Raw genomic sequence first — 26,765 nt, forward strand, 5'->3', positions numbered from 1 at the left:
ATCTGGATCCAGGCTGCCTCCCCTATTTCTGGTCTGCTTAATCGCAGTGCCAAAGGGCTCCTGCTTCCTTGAGACTAGAAGCTGATTTTCTTGTTGCAAAAGCCTGGTGCTGAGGCTAAGTAGCAGAGGAAAGGGATAATGAGAGCCAGCTGGCTTTCCCTTGCCTTTGACCACTTCAGGAGACCTCAGACCCTGATAGGGCTCAAGACAGCAGCCTGACCACAGAAGGATATCTCAATAGGTTCTGATCACCTGTTTAGGGACTGTGGTCTTAAGCTCTCAAATTTTCTGACTCTCACACACACTTTGACCTACCCCTGAAGGACTGCTTACCTGGATCTGATTGTCTTCTGTCCCGTTTTCAATGCAAAGCCTTCTCTTCAAGGCCACGTGGCCTTCAGGGCCATGAGCCTCACTGTGGCCAGAAGAGCCAGCTGTCTAGAGGCTGGCCCCTTTGTTCCAGAGAAGCTGGTAAATCAGCGGTAATCCCCGATTCACAGTGATAATCAGCTCCCTGTCTAGTCGGTCAGGGCTGTGCAAAATAACAAGTGGGGCCGCACCTGTTCAGAGGGTCTGACACTCATAAAGCAAGCTGCTCTGAATGGCCCAAGCCCCCACAGGAGCAGCAGCTGCGGCCTGGAATCAGGGCTTTGTTAGCATAAGAATGGGTCCAGCCACGCCAGCCAGCCTGCCTGCCAACCAGCCAGCTTCCCTCTCCCCCCTCTTCCCATCTTGCCAAACACCAAATGGGCTGCCCTCATTGTGGGAAGTCTGGCTTGGCATTTCTTTTTCAACTACATTGATCATTTTTTCCTTTTTGGAGGAAAAAGCGCTTTTCTTTCTTCAGATATAGCCCAAGTGGCTGAAGATGCTGTAGATGAATCTACTCACTACTTACCATATTCTCACTCTAAGGCAAGGACATAGTAGTACATGACTCCAAAGAGGCACACTGCACAAAGACTATACCTCAAATAATGCTGGGTAGTGCACTAGAGTTGTGCAGTACACAGCCTGTGCAACCCTATTCCAGGGGCAAATGTAGTCTATATAAAGGCTTCTAGCCATTTACCACTCAAAATGTGGTCCATGGACCCAAATACATCAGCAGCACCTGGGAGCTTGGTACAAATGCAAAAGCTCAGGCTCTACCCCAAGCCTACTGGATCAGCAATCTGAATTTAGCAAGATCTCCTGGAGATTCAAATGCAAATTCAGATTTAAGAAGTACTGGACTAGAAAACAAGATCTTGGGTTTCACATCTTATACTAGAAAATGCTTGAGATTTCAAATCACAAAAATCATGGCTCAAATCTTAGTACTAACAATTACTAGGGATGTGACCTCAGCCAAGTTACTTAACATCCTTGAACCTCAGGTTTCTTATTTGTAAAAGGGCAAAAATAATAATACTGATAGGTTAACTGTGAGGATGAATAACAAAAAATGTATATGAAAGTGCCTAGGAGCTGGGGTTGTGTCTCAGTGGTAAAGCATTTGCCTAGCACATGTGAGGCACTGGGTTCGATCCTCAGCACCCCATAAAAATAAATAAATAAATGCATATAAAAAAGGAAACTGTGTAGTCATGTCTCAATAAATAATAGCTACAAATAAATAAATAACATCTCTTATTATTGTTTTTCCTCCCTGGTAAATAACAATATCCTGCCTACTTCAGATGATTCAGATACTGAATTGCTCCTGTTGTATATTAATCAAGAAGTCTTCCTTTACCTCTCCTTTGTCTCCTACAGAAACTTGAAGCAGTAGGTTTAATTGATGATGACACCTTTCCATTCATACAGCACTTTAAACTTTTCAAAGCATTTTTACACTGGTTATCTTCCAACATCAATGACTCAAGGTATCAGAACAAAAATGGCTCTGAGAAACAATCTGTTCCAAAAGCATCCTTTCCTGATCAGAGGTTGTTTAGTGACTTGTCCAAGGTCACATAATAAATTGGCTGTACGATCAGGATTTAGAACCTGATAGAAATCTCATTCCTAGCTGAGAGCTTTGTCTCAACAGCAGTTTTGATAAGAATGTTTGGTGGACAAATTAGAATAGTTTTGTAGCATGGGGCACATGAAAAGCCTATAGCCTGAGCTCAATCACAGTTTGAAATAGTAAATAAGGTCCACAGAAGCTTCCCTGAGAATGAAGAGCTTATTGAGAATCAGTTCCCATGGAGGCTGGAAGGATGTCCTAAAATTCTGTTCTGATAGAGGGAACAGAATTTCATTTCATAAAATAAATATGTAACAATCTGTGATCACTGGAATATTCTGTAGCTTTAAAGAGACTCTTTAATCACTTGGGAGTATATTAGAGATACATTAAATATAAAATGCAAGTTTGAGAACTGTGTACAATTTGACATCTGAGATTAATCAGGAACAGTGCCTGCATCAAGGCCATGGGTGTTCTTCAGGCAGAGTTCTGGATTTCATGTCTATGACAGGCTCTAATAACTCTAAAAGATAGAAGAAAGGCCTTGGAACACTCACAGAATGTCCTATCAAGCTATGAGGTGTTTCAATCTGGGCAATGCAGCCAAATTAACAAATCTGGAGTAAACATAGTTCTTAAACACAAGGTCTATGATTCACATTTTTCTTGACATAAGATACTGTTCCATTCCTGATAAACAGTGAACTTGTTAGAGACTGTTGTGAAGGTCAGCATCAATGGCATTCAATCCTTTCTTCTGGCTTTAAAATATCCCTTCTAATAGAAAATATTCTTGAAGATTTAGGATGATTAACAGATAAAAAGCACAGTTGCTAGTTAAATTAGGGATTTAGCTATGTTATGTGGTCCACTCCGTTGCTGACCCCCAACTTCATTCCAGAACACAGAGAAATCCATAAAGCATAACTTAAAAGACATTTTTATGAGGGCTGGGATTGTGACTCAGTAGTAGAGCGCTTGCCTTGCATGCATGAGGTACTGGGTTCCATACTCAGAACCACATAAAAATAACAAAATAAAATAAAAATATTGTGTCCATATACAACTTAAAAAGTATTTAAAAAACATTTTTATGAATTCTCGGGGGTCATTAATAGCACACAGGAAGCTAAGTACATGGTAAATTTTTGCATGGTAGAAAAATTATTCAGGTTCAGAAGACAGCTTGAAGGAGGCTGCTATAAAGCCAGGCAATCCAGGTAGGAAGGTATTATAGATGAGAAATGACGTGAATCTTGAGAAGGGGAAGTCACAATAAAAAGGAACAAATAGAGTACAGGGATTTGGGAGGTAGACTGGGAGGAATCGGTCATTGTGGAAGGTAAAGGAGATGAAGGAAGGATTTGGAATGGTACAAATTTCTGGTTTAGTGAAGGAAGAATATATAAAAGGTCAAGTTCCATTTGGGGCATATTGACTTTGGGCTGCCTGTGGAATTTCCAGATAAAGACAGCCCAGGGGTAGTTAGATAGATCTAGGGCTCAAGAGAGAGAGAGAGAGATCTGTGTGTGGTGTGGGTTATATATCTGGGAGTCATAAACATGTAGGTGATAGTAGAAGCCACAAGCACTGATAAAACTGCCAAGAAGAAACAGAGAGATTTCTGGAAACACTCATAATTCAAGTCTTGGAAAAAGTAAGTCTCAAGAAGCAGCCAAAGAAGTAGAAGATTAATCAAGAAAGAATAGTGTCATGGAATCTAAGAGAGAATAAATCTTCAAGAGGTCAGGTAATAGAAATTAATGACTCAGAAACACTGAATAAGGTAAAAGACTGAGAAACACATTCATTAGACTTGCCAATTGGGATATCACGGGTGTCCATGGCAAAAGATGTTTCATAAAAGCAGAAACCAGACTCCACTGGAGAGAAGTAAATGAAGATTGACAGAATGGAGATAGGCTAAGCAGACTTTTTTTTTTTTCCTTAAAGAAGTTCCACTGTGGGCTGGGGTTGTAGCTTAGTGGTAAAAGTGCTTGCCTAGCACGTGTGAGGCACTGGGTTCCATCCTCAGCACCACATAAAATAAATGCATAAATAAAAGACAGGTATTGTTTCCATCTACAACTTTAAAAAAATGTATAAAAAAATTTTTAAAAAAAGTTTCACTGTACAGGGAAGCAGAGACACAGACCAATAGCTAGAGAGGGTTGAACAGAAGTTTTTATAGGGTTGAACAGAAGTTTTTAGAGACAAAAGAGACTGTAGATATCTTGAAGGGAGCTAATAGTAACAAAGATGTTGAGGACCCACAAAACTATGGAAAGTGCTAGAAGAGCCAGAAGAGAGATACAATAAATATGGGCATAGATACCTCTAGGTTTGAGGAAGCAGGACAGCAGGTTGAGGCTCTAGAAGCCTTTATTTTCTCCATGAAATTGGGAAAAAAAACATCTTCTGGAGAAACGGGGACACAGATGAGGTTGAAGGATGGAGGAGGGTGGTATGGGTTGTTTTAACACTGAGAAATGTGCCATGTAGCTTACTAAGGTCATTTTGTAAGTTTTTCTAGCAGTTCATAGGGAGCAGTTGAGATTGGTTTTCTACTCAGGTGTCCAGATATAGAAAGAGAAAAGACACATGCTGACCTAGTCCAAAGGTCTTCAAAATTGTTACTTATTGGGATTACTTAGAGAGATTTCAAATATCTCTATATCTGGGCCCTTTCTTAGATCAGTGAAATCAGGCATCCATATTTTTTAAAGTATCCTAGGTCATTCTCATATATACAGTCAGTACCAAAATGCATCAGAATGATCTAAGGTTTATGGTTTAGGTTTTTAAGTTTTTCTGAACTATTGTAGTATAAAGATAACCAGACAAGAAAGTTATACATGAGAACAACTAGAAAATATGCTCTATGGGTTTTAAAAGGTAGAGGAAAAGAAGATAAGCCATAGGGACTGTTATCCAACAAGGTCTCTCAGTCATGGCATGAGAGATTTAGATGAGGTGAATGAAAAAGTATAATGAGAATAAGGGGGCTGGATGTATATGCTCTTGGAATCACAATACTTGAGTTTGAAGATTTCAGAGGTGGAACAGTTTGGAGCAGTGACAAAATCCAGGAATTGGGACAGGTATCAAAACAGAATAGAGATGAAGGTGAGTAAAGATTAGTGATGTCAAAGAACTTCAAATGTAAGTCAGACTATCCCATTCTCTCCTCCCAGTGGCTCACCATCTCATTTAAATAAGAGCCAGAGTTCTTCTAATTTCCTACAAGGCCCAATAAGATATATCCCCTTATTACCTACCTGACCTCCTCTTGAAACTCAGATTCAGCTAGACTTGCCTCTTTGTGGCCAGGTACACACTTGTCTCAGAATATATGCACATGCATTTCTCTCTGTCTATAACCCTCTCCCACAAGATACTGGCATGGGTACTTACGTGAAGGCTACCCTTTTGGAAATTTCTTCCCTTGTAATTAAAACAGACCCTTTCTCCCAGTATTTCATATCTCCTCTCCTGTTTATGTTTTTACTATTCTATTTATTATGACATTTCACATCCTAAGTATTATCCTTAAGTGTTTGTTTGTTAATGATTGGTTCATTATCTCCCTTAACCATCCCAAACATAAGCTTTGAAGGCAGGGATTTTCATACATTTATTCACTGCCACAAACCTAACAACTACAACAGTGCTGGGTATATATAGGCATGCCATAGATATTTCTAAAAGAAAAAAAGGAATTGTGATTCAAAAATGTTGGATAGGATGAGACGAACATTATTACCCTATGTATGGGTATGACTGCATAAATGATGTGACTCTACATCGTGTACAACCAGAGAAATGAAAAGTTGTGCTCCATTTGTGTACAATGAATCGAGATGCATTCTGCTGTCAAGTGTAACTAACTAGAAAAAATTTTTAAAAATAAGTAAAAGAATGTTGGATGGAGATTGGAACTGTAATTCAGTGGTGGAGTGCTTACCTAGCACATGTAAGGCACTGGGTTTGATCCTCAACACCACATAAAAAATAAATAAAATAAAGGTATTGTGTCCATCTACAATTAAATTTTTAAAAATTTTAGTTGTCAATTGACCTTTATTTATTTTATTTATTTATATGTAGTGCTGAGAATCAAACCCAGGGCCTCACACATGCTAGGCAAGCACTGTACCACTGAGCCACAACCCCAGCCCTTAAAAATAGTTTTTAAAAATAGAATGTTGCGGGGCTGGGGCTGTGGCTCAGTGGTGAGTGTTCACCTAGCACGTGTGAGGCCCTGGGTTTCATCCTCAGCACCACATAAAAATAAATAAATAAAGGTATTGTGTCCAACTACAACTAAAAAATATTTTTTTAAAAAAAGAATGTTGTATGGATTATCCACTGGAGCACTAAAGTCATTCAGGAAAAAAGCATGACTTATAGTGGAGTAACCAGATATCAAAAGTCCAGGAGTGGGGCCGGGATTGTGGTCAGTGGTAGAACACTTGCCTAGCATGTGTGAAGCACTGGATTCAATCCCTAGTACCACATTAAAAAAATAACAATAAAATAAAGGTATTGTGTCCATCTACAACCAAAAAAATATTTTAAAAATATTCCAAGAGGGGTGAACCTGTGCCTTTCCCTCGAGTTTGCCTCTATCTCCCTGACTGTGCTCCCCAGCCTGCACTTCTGCAAAGAACTCAGTACTGACACCATCCACAAGGAAAATGGTGGAAAATTCCTCATCATTATAAAAAAATACATGTATGAAGATGTGAATTTGGTGTCAACATACCTTATATATAACCAGAGATATGATAAATTATGGTATAATGGTGTATTAAGAATTATAATGCAAAAATAAATAAATAAATAAATAAATAAACAAACAAGAAAGAAAGAAAGAAAGAAAGAAAGAAAGAAAGAAAGAAAGAAAGAAAGAAAGAAAGAAAGAAAGAAAGAAAGAAAAAATTCACTCTCGCCATTGCCACAAAGAGTGATTTTTGGCTTTGTTCTTTCCTTAAGCTCCCAAGTTGGCTTCATACTTTGTCTTGTGTGGGCTTTTATTTCTGAATTGTGGCTAAAATCCTTTTGCTAAACCTATTGGCCTCAAAAATATTGGGAAGTCATATCACCTGTCTATTTACTTATTACTATAAGTAATTGATTATGTACTACTTATTACTCTATTAATTGGTTAAGTACTCTTATTTAGAATAAACACGGTGAGTACTTTTCAAAATAACCTGAGTTGTGTGTAAACATGCTAACATCAAGCATATCAAGCATGATAAGGTTTTTTTTTTTTTGTACTAGGTTTTGAATTCAGTGACAGTAAACCACTGAGCCACATTCTCGGCCTTTTTAAAATTTTTATCTTGAGACAGGGTCTCTCTAAGTTGCTTAGGGCCTCACTAATCTACTGAGGCTGGCTTTGAACTTAAAATCCTCCTGCATCAGCCTCTCAAGCCACTGGGATTACAGGCATGCACCACTGCACCCAGTGACTATTTTCTCTTATTAATGCCAAGTATTCAAATGTAAAAAAAAAAAAAAAACACAAACTTGATCTCTTAGGTGAAGTTCAATTAATATTGTAAACATTTCCAAATATTTCTTATTAATACACAGAATAAATAAAATACTGCGTTACCTAACAAGAAAAAAAGTCCCAGAAAAGTGCAATTGGATGAGAAAAGCAAGAGTTGATAAGAACAGCAGGCAGTATAGATAACATGTGCCTCAAAGGGAGCATTTGTTTAATCTTGTTTTTAAAACAATTTATTTTAAGACAATAAACTAGTTTGTATTTAATTTTGCTATCTGCTCGGTTATTTTTTGTTAAGTTTGTTGTCAGGATAGACATGGAAGTTTTGAAAAAAGTGCTGGGGAAATAGGAAAGCATAGACATCACCCCCAGCTCTGTGGAACATGAAACCTAGCACAATGAGCAGCCTACGCTTGATAAAACTTCAGGAAAATTGATGTGTCAGTTAAGGCAAACAGATATTGATGGTGTAAAAACCAGACTACAAATCCCAGCGGCCCAGGAGGCTGAGGCAGGAGGATCACAAGTTCAAAGCCAGCCTCAGCAACTTACTGAGGCACTAAGCAACTCAGTGAGACCCTGTCTCTAAATAAATAAAACTAGAACTAGGGATGTAGCTAAGTGGTCACCTGCCCCTGAGTTCAATCCCTTGTACCCACCACCAAAAAAAAAAAAATGACTACATACTACATTAGCATCAACTGGAGTAGCTCCACAAAAGTAAGAAGCCAGGCTCCTCTTCAGGCCAACTGAATTACAATCTCTGGAGATGGGGTCCAGGCTTCAGACCTTGTTAAAAAGCTCCCTAGATAATATGAGCATGTAGCCAGCACAGTAATGTGCTGATGTGGGTTATACTGCAACAGTGTGAAGGGCCAGGGGAATTTGTTGATGTGCGACATAGGTCTCAAAAGGCACAGGTGAAAAGCCTGGGAGAGAGGATGGAGTGTGAAGAAAAAGCACAAACATGTGTGGGGACCAAATCAAGAGGTCTCAAAATTCTGAGTAGATCCCTTTGGAAGGAAGTCATTTGTGTGAAGTTATCCCAGAGTTAAAACCAACTAGCAAAGTACTAATTCTCACCAAGGGCCAACCAATTCCAGATTTGGGAATGGAAGAAGTTAGTCAGAACCAAGGATGGCAGTACTGGAAATAAGTATTGCCAACCAGTTCCTCTTGGTGGCCTTGGAAAATAGGAAGTGAAGTGGATCCCTTGATCTCCATTCATGTAGGCCATGTGTTCTGCAACTGATGACCAAGTCAATCATAGGTCTTCACCAGGAAAGGTGGAAGCCAAGGAAATGGGAGCCATGATGATAGAGCTGCTTAGAGTTAACTCCCTGGACACTCGGAATACATTGGTCTCCATGGTATCCAGACTACTGGTGGTAGAGACAGAGCAAAGTTTGGTTAGGTAGGAAGCTGAGCTGACCAAACTAGAATAAGATTCTCTACCATGTGAAGCTGGATCAAGGAACTGTTAACTATCCTTAAACCCACAGAGAGGCTAAATCCATACTCATCTCCTTCTAACACCTCTGGTAGAGAGCCAGAGTGCAAGGCAAGGCCCACCTCGGTTCCTATGAAAAGTAACCTGCAGTTTGGAGGTGCCCGGCAGTGTTGCTTCTACAAATCATACCACACACTCTTTTAAGCTTTCCCTAAAATAGACCTATCATGTTTGTTATGGAGTTGGACTTCCTGGTCTTTCCCACTGTGGTTATAAGCATTGTTATAGCTTCCTTTTAGTGACTTATCCCTGGATGTCTATACATGTCTACAACTACATGTGGAAGTACCTTAGGTTCCTGGGCATAACTACTTTCACCTAAGAAAGGAGCAAAGATGACGTAGGTTGTACCCAAGGGCTGGCTATACCTGATTTCGGTTCCAGAGCTGAGCAGTTGAAGTCAGGATATTTCAAAGTGCAATACATGGGTCACCTGCATCAGAATTCCCTGGGATACTTATAAAAATACAGATTACAGGGCTCTCAGAACTTCAGGATCACATAAAAGCTGCCATACAGCACCTTTTTGTTCTATTGTGTCTCATTTTGGTATGGTAACTGAACTATATTTTGTGACCAAATCTAAGATTCCATAGTATACTATCCATGGCTTGTGGTATCCAGGTGCCACATATTAGAACCCGTGGCCATGAAGCTCCACACCTGTCTGAACAACTCAGACCCTTGAGCCACTTCAGGTCTTCCACTCTGCCCATCCTGAGCTAACCTACACATTCCCATGAGACCATTTCTTCTGTGATCACATAGCTTTTACCACACTGCTAAACGATGTTCTACAGACCAAAGTTAAGTGTGTATCGTGTGGATGCAGCAGCAATTTTTCAAAAGGCGATTAAAGATTAAATGAAGTTCAAAGTCAGTATCAAAGCACACATATCTCTGAGTATGTCATATTTGTTTTTTTTAAAGCTTAATCCAGAGCCATTCCCATGGGCTCATGAGAAAAGTAAAGTTGAAAGAGAAAGGAATTCCTTCCTATAATTAATTAGTCAGCATTCAATGCATCACATCTTTGGGTGCTTTGGGGGATAGGGCTTACAGAGATATGTAAGACACAGTCAGTGTCCTCAAAGAGTTTTAAAACTACCTAGAGAGACAATAAATACATTCCTGTTAACTATCATGAAAACAAGGTGATAGAGTATAGTATAATGTAGATGCTAAATAAGCATTATAAACCAAACATGGCACAAGAAGGAGCTAAATTCATGGGGGGGGGGTACCAGCGATTGAACTCAGGAGCATCTGACCACATCCCCAGCCCTATTTTGTATTTTATTTAGAGACAGGGTCTTACTGAGTTTTTTAGGGACTTGCTAAGTTGTTGAGGATTGTGATCCTCCTGCCTCAGCCTCCTAAACTGCTGGGACTGCAGGCATGTGTCACTACACCTGAAGCTAAATTCTGAATTTGCTTCAGGATATATCCCCCATGTACATGAAACAGACTACTATCTGTTAATTTGCTCAAGCCAGAATTATGGAAGTTGTCCTTGATCCCTCCTTCCCCTAATCCTGTATATCTAATTCATTAGCAAATCATTTTTATTCTAGCTCAAAAGTGTATCCTGGGGCTGGGGAATATAGCTCAGTTGGTAAAGTGTTTGCCTCATATACACAAGGCTTTGGGTTCAATCCCCAGCAACACACACACACACACACACACACACACACACACACACACACACAGTGTATCCTGAATCTACTCATTTGTCTTTATAGTCACTGCCACCCCTAGTCTAAACCACCAGCATCTCTCTTCCTGGACTACTGTCATGGCCTCCTAATTTCCCCCTCTTTCTCTTCTTGCCATTCTCCAGTTCAATTTTATATAGCAGCCAGGGTGACATTTTAAAAATATAAATTACATTATTAAAAGTATAAATTACATTATTTTGACTCTACACTTCAGCTCTTCAGTAGCTTCCTGCTGCATTCAGCATAAACTCACTTCCAGAGCCAGCAAGGTTCTGCTTGGAATCCAGCTTCATTAAGACTCACTTTTTCCCTGATTCACTCTCCTTAGAGAGTGGCAAGCACCCAACTCAGGGTCTCAGGACAAGCTATACCCAGAACACTCTCCAGAAATACTTATTCGTCTTTCAGGCCTCAGCTTAAAATCATTTCCCCCAGAAGGTCCCTTCTTCACACTCCCTGGGATCTCATTTGGTCTCCCTGCTCTTTTCTTTCACAGCACTTGTTACAATTTAAAATTACATATGTCTGGATTTATCTATTTAATATCTGCCTCCTCCACTTGACTGTGAACATCACAAGGGTAGGACTTATGTCTGTTTTGCTTATAATCACCTACTATAGTGCCTAGTATATAATAGATGATCAAAATTTGTCCTTGGGATGAAAGTATAAAGGAAACAGAATAAAGAAGTGATATGGTCTGAGGAGGATTTTTGGAGAAGCCCAGAAGCAGAATATGATGAGAAAAAGCATGCAAATTTGTGTAAAATGTATATTCAGAGGATGGGGACACCCTACTGTGGCTGGTGTGTGAAGTCTGTGTTAGGTAGCCACTGTTGGGGATGGGATGAATGTTATAGTCATTCACAGCAATATAGTTGAAGAAAACCTAAAATCCCAAGCGAAGAAGTATGATTTTGCTTGTACCTTCAACCATGCCTCTACCACTGATTTCAGTTATAGGCTGAAAATCCTTATGCAAAATGCCAAGGTTTCTGGGTTTTGGAATATTTGTATAGACTCTACCAGTTGAGCATACCTCATCTGAAAAATCCCAAATCCAAAACTGGTCCAAAATTTGAAACCTTTTGAGCATCATGTTAGCATCATGTCAACTCTCAAAATATTTTGGATTTGGGAGCATTTTGAAATTAAGATTTTTGGATTATGGATACTTGACCTATATTCCCAAAACAACTCCAGGAGGGCAGGATGTGCCACTTCTCTTCAGCTGCTTACAGTTAAGGGCGATATGTCCCTCTCACCTCCAGCCTCAGTCAAGGATCCAGCAGGATTCAGAATGAGCAATTTCTACTGCACCTAAGCACTTGGTGGGGAAGTAGAAGGGGTTTTGAGGAAGGACTTGCTGTCAAAATATATCCAAAGTTCCTTTGGGTCAAGCAATCTACTCTGAATATTCTATAGTTATCCAGGTTCCTGCTTGACACCTAACTACTCAGGCCATACAGATATTTCTAGTAGCAATAAAGTAATAGTAGTGCCTACTTCATAAGATTATAATGAAGATTAAGTGAGAAAATATGTAAACAGCACTTAGTATGGTGTCTAGTACACAGTAAGCACTCAAGATAAGTTAACTTGTATTATTATTCCTCTTCTCTAAAATAGAAATAATAACAGTGCCTACCTCACAGGGTTTTGCGACTATTAAATGAGCTAATACACATAATATTTCACATAGTTCCTAGCACATAATAAGCACTCAATAAATGTTAGTTATTATTACTGTTATTTGTAGCACTAAAAGCAGCATCATCAATAAAAATAAATAGCTCAGAAGTACTAAAGTCCCAAGATAAGGTAGACATTGTAAAATCCAATAAAGGCAGAATTTGCATTGGGGCCCCCAAATGCAGAGATTAATGTATACAGAAAGGATAGAGATTGGTATACAGCCAGTGATGGGCAGGGCAGGTTGCTTGGTCACCAGGCTGATGCAGGTGATGCCCTGGGAGGTGGCCCCCTCAAGGTAGGCCCCGTTACCAGGGCTCAATTCCCAGCTCTATTGATCAAGTAGGAATTGTCACTATGGCAGCATCTGGTTGCCATACTCGATGGATTACGTGGAGAGGAGACAAAGGGCTCTCCAGCCGGTTGTCTTGGAGGAATGCCAGAAGGGAATACATGGCTGGCAGGGCTGATCAGGGAGGTGTGTGTGCGTGAGAGGGGGCAACTCACAGAAATTCATGCTGCGTGGGACCAGATTCCTGTGGGAGTTGCTAAGCCGGGTCTGCTTTGTCCCCGTTTTTGTCACCATGTGAACCATTTTCAGGCTTAAAGAATCAGCTGTTCTTCAGAAGCAGCCAGTGTACACTGTGCAGTGTTTTTGTATGAAGCCCTCCGTCTCAGGAGCTCCCTATGCAAGAGGCCATCTCCTCTGGTTACCACAAATAATGTCTACCTCACAGGTATCAGAATCTCTGCTGGGGTAGGAGATAGGCCCAAAGGTGGTCCAGACACTGAGAAGCCAGGGGTCAAAGAACTTACAAGCTCATTAAGCATGACAACTGATTACCAGCAATACCAGTATCCTAAAAGCTTTGCAGAAATCATCTTTTCTAGTCCTTAAAAAAAAACTAATTGGAAACTATTACTATTGTCCTCACTGCACAAAGAAATCGAGATTTAGAGAGGTTAAATGGCTATCCAAAGTGCCTGAGCCAGGACTCAAACATTTCCATGGTTGTTTCAGTATTCATAATATAAATTAAAATATACCTGCTAACATAAATGGCAGTACATGAATGAGCACTATCTATAGGGTACACATATATGAACTCTTTGATTTCTTACCACAACTCTATGATGTAGATATTGTTATTATTCTTTGCATTTCATCAAGCAAAGGCAATTGTGTGATTAAGAAACTTTCCAAGACGACATGGCTAGTAGAAAAGAGTAGGGATTGAAACTTAAGCAAATGTTCCTTTTCACTTTTACACTACCTTCTCTTTTCCTCAAAAACAGCTCTTTCACCAGGGAAAACCTGAATACATCCCCATTCATATACAGATTGTCTCCTACTTACCATGGTTTGACTAACATAGTTAAATTTCACAATGGTGCTAAATGCACACACATTCAATAGGAACTATGCCCGCAATTTTGAATTTGAATCTTTCCCTAGGCTAGCAAATGTGGCAGGATTCTCTCACCACAAACTCCAGCACCCAGTCATGAAATCACCAAGGGAAAATAATTAAGACCTCAGTTGCCAATAAATTTTAGATGGAGGTATTCAAAAATTTATATGAGACACTCAACATTTTATTATAATATGGACTTTTGTTAGATGATTTTGCCCAACTGTAGGTTAATGTAGGTGTTCTAACCACGTTTAAGGTAGGCTAACCTATTATACTTGGTATATTATGAGTATTAAATACATTGTTGACTCATAATATTATTAATTTACAATGGGCTTATGAGGTAATAACTCCATTGTCAGTCAAGGAGCATCTATATATTAGACCACTTTTTCAAAGCCATTTTTTAATATTCTTTATTTGTCAATGGACCTTTATTTATTTATTTGTGGTGCTGAGAATTGAACTCAGTGCCTCACACATGTGAGGCAAGGGCTCTCTCTACCACTGAACCACAGTCTCAGCCCAAAGTAATTTGTTTTTAAATGATTTGATTGTTCCACTATCTCAAATGGAGAAGGGACAACGAAGATCATTGAAGATGGAAGAAGAGACTTGAGACGCAGTGTGAAATGTCAGCATTTAGACACCGAACAAATGACTGATGCCTCACAAGACCTTGTTTTCTTGATACCTATTGACTGACAGATTTGTAAATGAGGAGATGATAGAGAGTCCTACTCTGAGGGCTCCAACTGGAAGGGGATTTATCTTTTTGATACTGGGGATTGAACCCAGGGGTGCTTAACCATTGAGTCATACCCCCAGTCGTATGTTTTATTTTGAGACACATTCTCAGAAGTTACTTAGGGACTCACTAAGCTGCCAAGGCTGGCTTTGAATTTGCAATCTTCCTGCCTCAACCTCCCAAATTGCTGAGATTACAGGTATGTGCCACTACGTTCAGCTTGAAGGGATTTTAAGAGAAATTATGACCAATTTACAAGATCTTTCAGGACAGAGCTAAGAAGAAAAGAATGCAAATGATCTGTTTTTGTGTAGAAGTGTCAAACTGCACTACAGTCAAAGGGAAAATTTGATCCTCCTTCAAATGGGGCATTCGGTTAGGATTTATGCATGGACTCATCCCCATAGGTATACTCTGGACATCACAGTGTGTGATTTTGCTGTACTTATGAATTTGAGTCATATCAACTCTAGTTCAATGAGTGTACTGGTGGACTCCAGATACCCCTGACTTCATGCTGCAAGTTTGATAATGAGAATGAGGAAGGACTCAAGCAAATGGGAAACCCAAGAATCCAAAGCCAACCAGAGTGTTGTTCACCATATCATGAGCCCTCCTCTTGGTTGATTCCCTTATCCCAGTCACCCATTCATTGAGACTATCCAGAAAGTCACTATCTCCAAGAGGTGATATAGACCTTTGGCATCAGCAACATGATGGGAGTAATAGGCTAAAACAAAAGTATGTTTCACATTCCCAAGATCTCTGAAATTAATAATGGTCACAGGAGGAATCACAGGAATTTACTTCTCACTGCCAATATTTGCATGCTTATTCAGTTATCAATTCTCAAGGCATAATCCCAGTCTCCTAGTCTCACTCCTAAAATGATACATAATAATTCTAGCAACACTGGGCTACTATTAAAATTAACCCACCTTCCTTTATTTTTAAAAAGTATGTTTTCTTTCCTTCTTAGCAATGTTTTCCTTCCTTCTTTCCTTCCTTCTTTCTTTCCTTCTTTTTTCTTTCTTTGCAATGCTGAGAATTGAACCCAGTGCCTCACACATGCTAGGCAAGCGATCTACCACTGAGCTACAACCCCAGCCACAATCTTCCTTTCTTTTCCAGTAGTTTAATATTCCTTCAGGGATCAAACTGGCCACACCCAAGAAAATGTGTTGCTTCACACATCCCCCTTTGGTGTACCTCAGCCTTATAACCATGGGGAGCCTTTAATAGCAGAACACTGTTTAATCATCCAGACCCCAGGACCAGATAGACTCACTTTGCCACTCACCATCTGAGAGAATTTGTGCGAGTCACTTGGCTGCTGTGAGCCCCATCTCCTCCTCTATAAAATAGTAATGCTAGCAACATCAACCTAGTATTGTTGTGAAGATAGGCAGAGAGTCGAGCAGTACCTGGCACACAGCAAATGCTCAATGAATGGTAGCGAGGTATAAAAAGCAAGACTCCCTGTCTCTGAAAGTTTGCCTTGGAGAAACATTTCCCAAGTTCCAACTTCTCCTGTAATGAAGTGAAGGGCTGAGAACTGGAACACAAGGAAATCAGCAGTACAAAGGGGTACCCTTGGTGCTGTTTCCTTTCCTTTTGGCATTCAGAAGAGAGGATGATACTGAGAAGGTGCCTAAGACTGAAGCAAACAAAATCAGTGGTGTGACCAGGGGGTGATAAGTAGGGAGAAGTTATTTAGAATGTGATGGAGATTGCAGGAGGTTAGGGCATAAAGGGTTAGAGATTAATGAAGGGAAATATAACTAAAGTTTTACAAATCAAAAAAGGAAATAGAAACTTGAATTGAGGGTCAAAGGAGAGGGTTAGGCTGAGAGGATCTAAGAGTCCTGGATATTGCTTTGTCCTTTCTCAGTAATGCCTCTACTGAAGGTTTTGTGCCCAAAACCATAAAATATGCTCATTATCAGTCAGTTTGTTCCTCCAAACTTGCTGTCATTAAAAAGAACACTCTGCTCTTCACTCACCTCTGTATAAACCAGCCCCAGGAAATTAGATCAAAACCAGTCTCTTCAAGTGTCATTTCATAGATTTTTAAGATACAGCAACAGAGAGGCCAGGACCTCCCCACTTTGGAAAATGGTTTCATTCCCTCAGGTCAGAGAGCCCAGGAGATCTTGCCTTCTGAAAGTTACCTCAGATGGGAGTTACAGTCTACTCTAGAGTCACCTAAGAAGCTAGCTAACAAGTAGATTTCTGCTGTTGGATTTCAGATTTAGTTTGGTTGAAGTGAAATCTCCTACATATTTTTGAAAAGTGCACCCAAATGATTCTGTCATAAAGTAAGCTTTTACTTTGGAAATAGCAATTTTTTTTAAAATGGAAGGACTACAATATAGATGACTCTTCCTAATTATTGCTCTCATTTTATGTGTGAGGAATCCGAAGCTCAGAGACATTTAAGCTCTTGTTTAAGTTCACACAGCTAATGTTGAGCAAAACCAGGACCAGAACCTGAGCCTTCTTCTGCCTTGCAATTCAGTGTAAGATCCATTTGCCAACAATCTTTGTCTCTTTGCTACTGAGATTTTCCTTTTGGATTAAGTATAGAAACAGACGTCCTTTCATGGTTCTATTCAGCATTAAAAAGCAGCTTTATCTTCACAGAATAATTCATTATGAAAACTCTCTCTCTCTCTCTCTCTCTCTCTCTCTCTCTCTCTCTCACACACACACACACACACACACACACACACACACACACACACATCATTTCTCAATTCTACTGAAAGTACCTAGCATATTTTTAAAATATCTTTCCTCTTGTAATCACCATAAAGGAGAAATGTATCATATGATTTACACATAGAAATCATTTGTGGCTATCATGTTTAAGTTTTAAATAATTTAGCACTGAAGAAAACAGGACATTTTCCTTAAACAAGACATTCATTAGCTTAATAATTAAAAGCACTTTTAAGGAAGCAAAGATTAATGATTATTAATATTATCTAGGCATCAGTTCCCCAGTGAACTATTCTTACTCTAGTCCAAAATCTTAAAAGAAAAAAATTATATATTAGATACATTCTAAAGCCATTTGCCAAATATCAAGATTTTGAGGTAAGTGGGAAACCACAACTCATAATTGTCAATAGTTTTAAGTAATCCAAATCATTCCTTTGGGAACAATAACCAACCCATCTTCATACAGCTGAGAAGCATTCCAGGGGTGGGTTGTACCAGTACCACACTAGAAAGGTGAATGGTCGGTAAATACAAAGGGCATTTTTAAATCTATCAAATTAGAAAGCTTCACTTTAAAGGCACCCCTATCCATCCCTTCAGGAGAGAAGTTGCTAGGTAATGGTTAATTAACAAGTGTTAGTGATTAGGACAGGAGCCTTTCCCCTCAATGTTCAACCCAGAGCATTTCTCCTTTTCAGATGTGCTCTCTATCTGCAAAATGAGCAAGCAAAAACTGTCACCATTCTTTCATCCTTTCCCATTGCTCTGTCAACCCCAAGGGATTTTAAGGTTGCTACTGTGCTCTTCACATAAAAGATATTCCTGAACACATAAACCATTCACTCTGATTTTCCATCTTCTCCTGATCTATAGATCCTACCTTTAGCCTAAAGAAAACACCAAAAGCCCTTTGACCATTTCTGAATGCTGGCAAGAAGAAGAAGAAGAAGAAGAAGAAGAAGAAGAAGAAGAAGAAGAAGAAGAAGAAGAAGAAGAAGAAGAAGAAGAAGAAGAAGAAGAAGAAGAAGAAGAAGAAGAAGAAGAAGAAGAAGAAGAAGAAGAAGAAGAAGAAGAAGAAGAAGAAGAAGAAGAAGAAGAAGAAGAAGAAGAAGAAGAAGAAGAAGAAGAAGAAGAAGAAGAAGAAGAAGAAGAAGAAGAAGAAGAAGAAGAAGAAGAAGAAGAAGAGAAGAAGAAGAAGAAGAAGAAGAAGAAGAAGAAGAAGAAGAAGAAGAAGAAGAAGAAGAAGAAGAAGAAGAAGAAGAAGAAGAAGAAGAAGAAGAAGAAGAAGAAGAAGAAGAAGAAGAAGAAGAAGAAGAAGAAGAAGAAGAAGAAGAAGAAGAAGAAGAAGAAGAAGAAGAAGAAGAAGAAGAAGAAGAAGAAGAAGAAGAAGAAGAAGAAGAAGAAGAAGAAGAAGAAGAAGAAGAAGAAGAAGAAGAAGAAGAAGAAGAAGAAGAAGAAGAAGAAGAAGAAGAAGAAGAAGAAGAAGAAGAAGAAGAAGAAGAAGAAGAAGGAGAAGAAGAAGAAGAAGAAAAAGAAAGCCCAGGCAGAATGAAGAGAAAAGCTACACCTTTACCTGTTAGCCACTATTCCCTGTGCAGAGAGTGACATCACTGTTTATTTCTGTTAGCATCATTTCTCACGGGAGGATCTCAAACTTGTCTTCGTTGCAGGAATCCAAGTTAAAAGTTGATTTCTATTCAATATTCAGCCTCCAGAAAACTCTAGAATCAATCTCGCTAACCTCAAACGTGAGTAAAGGTGCAACAGTAGCTTTCTCCAAGTTTCTTAAGAAAAGGTGGAGTTCTAAAGTTAATTTGTCATTGGTTACTGCTTTGGCTGCTGCCAGCAGAGATGACCCTAAATGGCTATTCATTTCACAGTGAATTTATAGGGATTTGATGTTGGAAAATACTTTTGACACAGTTCTAGTTAGAAATGAATTAAAGGCATGTTTATTTAAATAATTGAAGGTGAAACATGTATTACATGTGTTCTATGTACAGTTAGGAATTTCTGCTTCCAAATTTTCACGCTGTCTAATATGAACTCCTGCCTGGTACTTGATTTAGAACCCCAACCTAAATTATCAGAAGATATCAACTGGAGGGCCAAAATGTGCTTTCATACACTGTGATAGGGCATAAATTGGTGGAGACATTTAAAAAGATTTTGGCAACATCCAGAAAAAATGTTAAATGAACAAATTTATCTTAAAGAAGTAACAAGCCAAGTACATATAACATAGAACAAGGATTTTCGATTGTGACGTTGTGTGCTCACAAAGGAACAGATTGACAATTGTGATTTTTTAAAAATCATAACTGTCATTGTACAGTAAAAGACAAAGTTAAAAGACAAACAATAAACTGTTTAATACTTTTGCAACATAGATATTAGATATATGTTACTATCCAAATGCATAAAGAGATTTCTGTTATCAAAATAAAAAAGAACAACTAAAAAAGAAAAACAGGCCACACAGAAGAAATACAGACGCTAATAAACAGATAAAAAGAATGGCAAAGAAAAGGGAGGACATTTTTCAGTCTTCTCATTGTCAAAGATTAAAAGTATCTAAAATATCTGAAGTTGGTGAGGAACAGCATGGAGAAATGGCCTTTGTTGGTACAAATGTAAATTTTTACTGCCTTCTCAGGGGCCACTTTGGCAGGCTCTGTTAAAATCAGAGATGTATAAGCCAAACTGTTTAAACTAGCAATTTTACCACCATAGATTTATATGACAAAAACACTTGAGGGGCTGGGGATGTAGCTCAGTTGGTAGAGTGCTTGCCTCACATGCACAAGGCCCTGGGTTCAATCCCAGCACCACACACACACACACACACACACACACAAAAAAAAAAAAAAACCACTTGAAACAATAAGCTGAGATGCATGTACAAGGAAAAACACTGTACCAATATTTAATAATATAAAAATCAGAAATTATAGAAAACTTTAATAAAGGTGGATTAAAAAATTAGGTCACAGCCATATAATGGAATACTACATAGTTATTAAAAGGAAGAAAATAGCTAGATATATACTGACAAGAAAAAACATTCTGGAACATGGTTTAGTAAAAAACATGTTGGAGAACAGTATGTAGTACATGGTCACATCCTGATTATTTTATGCACATTAATACATACACAAATATTCATAAAAACATGAATGAAATTATACATACCAAACTGCAAACATGGTAGGGAATCTCCGTTGGAGAAGCCAGGAACAGTCTACTTCATATCTCTATTTTTACAGGCACAAATGAGCATGTGTTCTTTTTGATAATAAAAATGCTTTTTTGAAATAAGACGTAAGGCATACTGTGACACTCCCCCACAATGTCCAGCTCCCACTTCAGTCTCTAAAGATGTCCTTTCCAAGGACACAGTGTTCCAGCATCTAAGACAACTTCCAATACCCCAAACAATGAGCTTTTGCTATTTAGAGGTTGAACTAGGGGAAGAAAAACCGGAGAAAAGAAGGGTTCCTAATTCCTTAGGAAAGTATTTTTCTTTCATTCAGATATGGCATGATGGATAGGCTATCTGGTCAGACCTCCTTGCTCATCCTCTCAAATCTCCTCCTGTTTATCCTGCCATGACTTCTCCCCCTTTCTGTCCCCCCAAAATACACATCTGTCTCTTTTCTTTTGTGTTACTGGGAATTGAACCCAGAGATGCTCTACCACTGAGCTACAATGGCCAGCCCTTTCTATATTCTTATATTTTATACAGGGTCTCACTAATTTGCCCAGGCTGTTCTTGTGATTCTCCTGCTTCAGTCTTCCAAATAGCTGGGATTATAGGCATGAGGCACTACACCTACACCAGCCCAGTTCTCTCTCATAATGTTGGACATGGTTAGCTAATTTCAATTCCTTTTATATTTTGAATTCAAGTTCAGCATTCAATCTCATTCTTTCATCTTAAAGAATTTCCACCCTAACTACCCCTCTCCCAGACTGTTTGGCACAAGCTTCACCCCAGCATTTCCAATTGCCCCCAAGTTAAGGTTGACAATTCAACCTCTGAATCTTTAGTATTTAGAGAAGATCTACAAGTGACCCTAGACTGAGCGTCAACATGAACAATAAGCCACACTGGTGCTCTGGATCTAGATAGTCCTGAAATTACATGAACATGTTAGGGTGTGTAGGACTTTCTTTGGGGAGTACACCAATAGCTTTCATCAGACTTTCAAGAAGGTCCTTGGCCCACAAAGATAACTACAGGGGTAGAAGGACTGGGATGACTGAGTCATCCAACTGAGAATGTAGGACAGAACAACCATTCCTTGAGCTTCCAACTGTCCAATTGGCTTGTTGAGTCTGAGTATCATATACTCAAGAGCAATGGAGAGGATAGAAAAGAATCATGATCTTTGGGGACTCCACTAGAAACCTGTCCCTCTGCTAAAGCCACCACATAGAAGCCCACACAGCTTAGACCTGAAAATAACCTCCAAATCCAACTGAATAAGCCAACCCACATTCCTTGCACTACACAACTAGGCAACTAGATGTAATAGAGGAGCACTAGGAGATAGCACATGTGAGTTTTAGCTATTTGACTTCTGTCAGGTGGTTACGGTGTAACTTTGGGCAACTCACTTCACTTCTGTGGTCCTGATTTCCTCATCCAAACAGTTTTGCACCAGATGAACTTGTAAAGGCGCTTGCATATGTACCATTTGATGAAATTCCCCTCCTGGGCAAACATCTTTACTAAGTTGTCAAAAACAGAGAACAACTTTGCTTTCCCTTTCCAGCATCATATAGCCTTATTTTGCAATGATTATTAGTCATAATTCTCAAGAGCTCTATTCTTCTTTCAGGGCACTTTGTAAAGAAAAGAGATTGAGAGGATTTATAGGAGTCAAGAGAACCAGGAAGGGCCAATAATCATGTGAGTGCCATTTCCTCTGCCTCTTTATTTCCTTAAAGAAGCTTCAGCCTTGATGAAATGGATTTCATCAAATAGGACTCCAACCCAGAATGAGCACTGAGGCCACTAGAGATGGACCCTGAAGCAGTGAGCTTCCAAGATGGCCTTTAAAACTGCTTCTAAAAGATAATAACTGTGAAGGATAAAAACAACTTTCCACTCAACTTAATTCCCACCTCCAGGGTTCTCTGGTCAGCAGGGTGTGTTCACATTGATGAGTTTTTTCTGAAGTCTGTACTGATGATAACTCTGAATCAGGAAATTAAAGGCCACACTGAAATTTTCAGGATGTGAAAAGAAATCAGCCCAGAGAACTGAGTCACCCAAGGTTGAATGAGGATAGGTCTTTGCAGTCAAAGCAAAGCAGAGAACTGAGGCAGTCTGCCCAATAACTCAGCAGAAAAACAGGATTTGGGCCTGAACTATCAGGATAATTGCTTTAATTCTTAACTTCCCTTTCATAATAACCTTGAGTTTACATAGAGCCTTTCTTCTAAGGAACTCAAAATACTTGCAGAGATATTATCTTAGTTGTCATCACACCATCACAGTCAGTGAGAGCAATGATTATTATCAGCCTTATTTTACAGATAGGGGAGGAAAGAAAAGCAACAGAGGTAAAGTAAGTCATCCAAGTTTATCTCTCATCCAAGTTTACTAGCAAGATATCAACAGCCTCTGAACCAAGTGAAGAATGGTCTCACCCAGCATTGCCCAAAGAATATTCTTCTTAACACCAGTCCAGCCAAATGCTCATTGAAACACCAGATTCTGTCAACAAATATCTGAGAAATGCTGTATTTTATTCTCCTGGAGAGTCACAATATACATTAGCCTAGTGGAGAGTTTCAGAAGCTCTATAGTAAGCAAATCTGCTTTTGTTTAAGCAAAAATTTCCAAAACTTAACCACAAAATTCCAGTGTGTGTGCATAGAAGGGTGACTACTAGCATTCTGTCTTCTTTGGAACACACATCAAGAAGCACTGATCTTGCCATTGGACTGATTTGGGTGTCAGGACAGAAGAAAGATCAGTTCCAATATAGCCTCAGCTGTGGGGGATGTTTTTTAGAGATATTATCTGATAGCTTTTGGTATCAACAGTGAACAAAGCACCTTGATGAGACCAAAATACCCCATCATCTCCTCTGCCATATGGCATTGATCAGAAGAAGAAGCAAGTCAATTCAAGTCCACTACTTCTTCTGACATTCTTTTCAAAAAGAACCCAGACTATTTCTGGTCTTCAATTAAGGGAGATGGTGTTCAAAATGCTGATCCATATTCTCAGAGTTCACAGTTTTAACTGGCATTTTTTTGTACCTACCAGGCACTTCCGGTAGAAATAATCAATCTCTAGCATCAATCCTAGTCCTGTTCATCAACCTTTGCAGCCAGCACTGGCACAACAAAACAGGAGACTCTAAACGTGCCCTTATTCTAGCTTAATTGTATAAATATTAGAGCAGTCATTATGTTTCCATTTCAAAACATACAGCACAGAAATCTTCTGGCTATTGTGTTTTTTTGTTTGTTTGGTTTTGGTGGGGTTTTTTGGTACTGGGGGTTAAACCTAGGGTCACTTAACCACTGAGCCACATCCCCAGCCCTTTTTGATATTTTATTTAGAGACAGGGTCTCATTGAGTTGCTTAGGCCCTCACTAATTTGCAGACGCTGGCTTTGAACTGACGATCCTCCTGCCTCAGCCTCCAGAGAAACTGGGATTAAAGGTGTGCACCACGTTCCAGGTTGATATTGTTGATTACCAGTGACACTACTAAAAATACCTAAAATGTAAAAGTACCTGAAGATCTTGTCATGGTTAATTTGTATTTTATAGATAATATAATGGGTAAGAGATCACAGCCAGTAAAAATTACAATGGATTCAATATTTATTGCTATCATTTTCATATTTTCTCTTAGTATTTATTAAACATCCACAGCATAAGGAGGTATTCCTGCATTAAAATTGATAAGTTGTATTAAAAAGTACCTGTAATGTGGGTATATCTGTCTTTATCCACTGGCTATGTGAAAAATTCTGTGTTATGAATTTTTGGAAAAAAAAATTCACTATAAAGATCAGAGAGTCTGTTATTTAAGATGATGCGATTGTGAATTCTTTTGTAAAGCAACAAATTCGGCATGTGAACACTGTCCATTTAGTTTATTTGCCTTGCAAATCCATTCACATATATCAGATTGGCTTAAAGCAAAAGACACTAATATTAATAAATGAGCTAGACATTTCTTAAGATGGGGATGTGTTCTGATCCTTATCAATCTGCATTACTGGCTCCTTTTGGATTTTCCATTAATCATCATTCCAATCTACATACATTCATCCTGGGTTTGTTGAGAATTTGACAGTAATACTTCCAGACTCCCTGCAGTCTTACTTTACTATAACCTCTCTGCCTTCATACATGCTGTTCCTTCAACTTACAATGCCATTCTCCACTTAGCCACCTGGTGAATTAATTCTTGAAGACTCAACTCAAATGTCACCTTCCCCATGTAGCCTGCCTTTGCATAGTCCCCACCCCAGCCAGGCACCCCTCCTCAATGCTCCCACAATACCTTGCCCATCGTTGTCACACTCTATTCTAATTGTCTGTTTACACACTCTATCTTGCATACCAGACTGCACTCCCTAAGATTTGAGATGATGTTTTATTCATTTCTGTACTTTCAGTACCTAACATCATTACTGACACATAGCAGGTGTGCAATAAACGTCAGTATATCCTTTAACTGTATATTTTTGGACCCTGAAATGCAATGCTTTATTAAAATCACAAATAAAAATGTCATAGAGAAGGTTTAGAAGTTTTATTCATCTTATTGATCTTTTCTTTCTTTAATTAAAAACAAAATTACCAAACCACTTCACACTTTTTGATTCAAGGAGAAAAAAAAAACTTCTAAAGCAAATTCTGGACTAATACATAGGTGTATTTAGTTTGATCCTTTTTGTCCAAATACACAGCTACATCCTAGGAGACCACTAACTTCTCTGCAGTAAGGAAGACATAAGAATCCATTAATTAAAGGGGTGAAGGAGGCACTGCAGGGATCACTATATGAACTTTTGATTCTCATTGGCTGAGAAAAGAAAACCTGCTAAGAAAGTTGGACATTTTGGGGGGAATTATAAAGATGTCCAGCAGGTCTTGGTCAACCTGGTTGAAAATTCCACATCCCAAAAGTACTAAGCAACTGCCCCAGCTGGGGGGATTTCCATCACTTTGAAACCATCATTACCCTTCCAACGTGGGCAGAACAGGTTGGACCTGATCCTCCTGCCTGCGTGTTGCTGCAGTCTGGCTTGGCATGGAATAAGACCCAAGGACATATAATGCCAGGAATAGCCCAGCCCTATGGCGCAGACACACACGCACACACACCACTCCAACTCACACTCACTGAATCCCACACAAAATCCGCACCATGTCCGCGGCACACACCACTGCATTCCTATATGCCCCGTCACACACAGGGAGTGCCCCCTCACATTCTCTCACTTCCCTAGTCTGCCGGGCCCACACCCGGCTCCGCCAGCAGACAGCAGCCTAGCTTGGAACTGGAAGCTGGTGAGGACTGGTTTTTGTTATATGTAACAAAGCTCCATGCACCCAGGTGCCCCGCTGGACTCCATCCATTTCTCCCCTCCCCCATCCCTGTGCTCCCAGAACAAGAGAAAGCTCAGCTCTGGAAAGTGGATGCAGGGAGTGAGGGCGCAAAGAAAGAGAGCTTTAGGGATGGGCGGGGGCAGGAGTCCGGGCAGCTTCAGTTCTTTCTCGCCATGAACCGAGAGGGAAGGCGAGCTGGCAAAGGGACCGAGCTGCCTTCCCACCCTATGTCTCCCATTTATTCATAAAGCAAGACTTAAAACAGGAATAATCTACCCTTCTTCCCATCCACCCGGTGCCCCTCCCAGCGGCTCTTGGAGCCACGGGCGCTCCAACAACCCGCAACAAAGCACCCACACACACACACCACCCCGCGCACAGACCTGTTCCAGCCTCTTCGCGGGCCCGATAGAGGGAGAGCTGCTGCCCTTAGCTGCTGGACAGGAGGAGCCGGGGGTGGGAGGAGGAGCAGGAACTGAGGGAGGAAGGAGGAGGAGAGGGGATAGGAGATCACACAGCAGCAGCGGCGGCGGTGGGAGGAGGAGGAGGAAAAGAAGGAGGAGGCTGCTTCTGTGGCAGCTGCTGAGGATGCTCTGGCGAGAGGCAGGGCTGGGTGCGCGGGGTGTGGGCTCACGTGCGCCCCTTGGCCCGGGGATGCGCGCGCGCCTGGGTGTGTGAGAGCATCTGGGTGTATTTTGACTATGATTATTCCAATTCCGACCTAGTCTGGAACTTGTGGTTCCTGCAGCCAGGCGGAAGTGAAACCCTTCTAGGCTCCCAAGCCTGACTGTATGGGCTGGGGGTGCTGGGCGGGAGGGGGAGAAGATGCTCATACCCCTTCCTTCAGTCTTCTTTCTGGGCACTGGTAGCTTGCATCCGCACCCATTTCTGGAA

The 26,765-nt window shown here is 39.9% G+C and overlaps 1 protein-coding gene across 4 annotated transcripts in view; it reads right to left on the bottom strand.

Annotated features, from left to right (window-relative positions):
• Pak3 (p21 (RAC1) activated kinase 3) overlaps positions 1–26,518 on the bottom strand; it is a 259,089-nt gene extending 232,571 nt beyond the window's left edge. For all 4 annotated transcript variants that reach the window (XM_078034382.1, XM_078034379.1, XM_078034381.1 and 1 more), the window contains exon 1: positions 26,255–26,518. The gene's annotated coding sequence lies outside the window, so the exon portion shown is untranslated. The remainder of the gene's footprint in view (positions 1–26,254) is intronic.
• Between the last annotated feature and the right edge of the window lie 247 nt (positions 26,519–26,765).

This window comes from Ictidomys tridecemlineatus, chromosome X (assembly GCF_052094955.1).
Source record: "Ictidomys tridecemlineatus isolate mIctTri1 chromosome X, mIctTri1.hap1, whole genome shotgun sequence".
NCBI classification, from domain to species: domain Eukaryota; kingdom Metazoa; phylum Chordata; class Mammalia; order Rodentia; family Sciuridae; genus Ictidomys; species Ictidomys tridecemlineatus.